Source organism: Lactuca virosa, chromosome 9, assembly GCF_052849685.1.
Source record: "Lactuca virosa cultivar CGN04683 chromosome 9, Lactuca_virosa_CGN04683_v6, whole genome shotgun sequence".
NCBI classification, from domain to species: domain Eukaryota; kingdom Viridiplantae; phylum Streptophyta; class Magnoliopsida; order Asterales; family Asteraceae; genus Lactuca; species Lactuca virosa.
Window position 1 is genome coordinate 191,468,442 of NC_136434.1, and position 2,653 is coordinate 191,471,094.

Below are 2,653 nucleotides of genomic sequence, written 5' to 3' on the forward strand. Positions count from 1 at the left end.
GTGGTACTTGTTTTAATCCATACACAGCCTTATCCAAGATAGAGATTTGGATACTTATCATTTACGAAACCTAGTGGTTGTTCCACATAGACTGTTTCCACTAATTCACCATTCAGAAACACACATTTGACGTCCATTTGATAGACTTCGAAATTTTTGTGCGCTGCATAGGCAAGGGAAATCCAAACAGATTCCAGCCATGCAACCGGTCCGAATGTTTCTTTATAGTCTATACATTCCTCTTGGCAATACCCTTTTACAACCAACTGTGCTTTGTTTCGAATCACATTGCCTTCTTTTTCAAGCTTATTACGAAATACCCATTTTAATCTTACCACAGAAGCATCCTTCAGAGTTGGAATCAGTCTCCATACTTTGTTGTGCTCAAACTCATTAAGCTCTTCCTACATTGCTTGCACCCAATCGGAATAATCAAGAGCAATCTTTATAGTTTTTGGCCCAATTTTGGAGATGAACGAATTAAACATGCAAAATTCCATTTTTGAAAATAATGCAGCTTGATTCGATTTTTGTTGAGCTCTTGTGAGAACTCCTGAAGTTGCTGCTCCGATAACTTGAGATTTCGGATGATCTTTGGTCCATTTCGCCAATGGAGGGTAGTTCGGATCATAGATTGGATCTAATTCTGCATTCACGTCTTCGAATTCCCATTGAGCGTCGAAGTCATTATTTTCATTCTCATTCTCCCCCTGCAAGTTTGCATGTGACTCTACGTTCGGAATCAGATTCTCCCCCTGGATTGGAATATCGTTGTTGACTTTGTGATTTGCATCCTCACCCTGAACATGTGTATCGGTTGTGGAGGTTGAAGTAGAACCCTCCCCCTGAACTGAATGATTAGAAGCTTGTGGTGAAAGTGGAATTTCATAATCCTTAGAAATTTAATAACCCTTCAGACTGGGTGGCTCATTTCCTAGATCTTTGGAAGAATCATCAATCATTTTCTTTAATTAATATTCCTTATTATATGGAGCATTTTGATTATGAAGAAATGGCCTTTTCGGGCTCATCAAACACTTTCATGAATTCTTCATAAAGATTTGAAAGAGGAATCGTCATCGGATTTGTTGAAGGAAAGATTTCTTAGCTGGACAATTAGTCTTCTGATACTTCTTAAGATAATTATCTTCAAACGTGACATAATAGGTTTCTTCTATCCTCTTAGATTTCATGTTCAGAACCATATATGCCTTAGAAGTAAGAGAGTACCCCAGAAAGATTCCTTCGTCAGCCTTTACATCAAATTTGTTCCGTTGTTCTTTTGAATTAAATATCAAACACCTGGAACCAAAGACATGAAAGAACTTAACATTAGGTTTTCGTTTATTTAGAATCTCATAGGGAGTGATAAGGAATATCTTATTCATTAGAGATCGATTCTAAGTGAAACAGGTAGTTCAGATAGCATCAGCCTAGAAATAAAGTGGAAGTTTCGCAAAAGATAACATAGTCCTTGCAGCTTCACAGAGAGATCGCTTTCGTATTTCAACGACACCATTTTGCTGAGGAGTGTAAGGAGTAGAGAAGTTGTGAGAGACTCCTCTTTTAGTCAATAATTCTTCAAACACTTGGTTTTTGAATTCTGAACCTTTATCATCGCGTACGTTCCGAACGGGCTTTCGCAATTTTAGCTCAATCTGCTTGATGAAGTCCTTTAGTTTCGAAGTTGCATCTAATTTATGTCTAAGAAAATAAATCCAAGTAAATCTAGAAAAATTAGCAACTATAACTAGAATATACTTATTACCACCAATGCTCTCGATGGCAGATGAGCCAGAAAGACCAATGTGTAAGAGTTCTAGCGGCTCAATTACTTTGGTATTTATTATAGTCGAGTGACTTTTGCGACTATGCTTTCGTAGTTCACAAGCAGCACACTAATGTTCCTTCTCAAACTTCAGAAAAGGAATCCCTCGTACAAGATTGCCAAGTATAAGTTTGTTGATGTCCTTGAAATTCAGATGTGAGAGCCTTTGGTGCCATAGCCAACTGTCATCCGAAGATGCTTTCGTAAGTAGGCAAATTGAAGGCTTTCCGGTGATCGGTTTTATGTTTAAAGGAAACATGTCTCCCTTTCTTTTGGATTTCAGAAGCACTACCTTTGTTTTCTTCTCAATGATTTTTGATCCCTCATCATCAAATGATACTTTCATCCTTGTACCTACAACCAATTGCGAAACACTTATCAGATTATGTTGTAGGCCTTCCACATATGCTACCTTCCAAATGGAGAATTTGCCATTCGTAATCATGCCATATCCTTTGATCTCTCCTGTGGAATTATTTCCAAACTTTACTTTGCCACCGTCCTTCAGCGATCAGAATTCCCTTAGCTCTTCTCTCCTTCCTGTCATGTGACGCGAACAATAACTGTCGATGTACCATTCAGATTCGTATTGTTTGTCACGCATTACCTACAAAATTCAGAGAGATTTAGGAACCCAAACTTTCTTCGGTCCTAGTGAGGTTTTCTTATAAACTAGAAAAGTCATGTTCGTATCAACCCATAAGGTTCTTTTGAGCAAAACACTATTCTCTCCTCTGGATATTTTAAAAACCTTCATTTTATTATCACAAAGATTAACCTCAACAGGAATTGTTTTTCTTTGAATAAATTCCTTGTGTTTTTCAT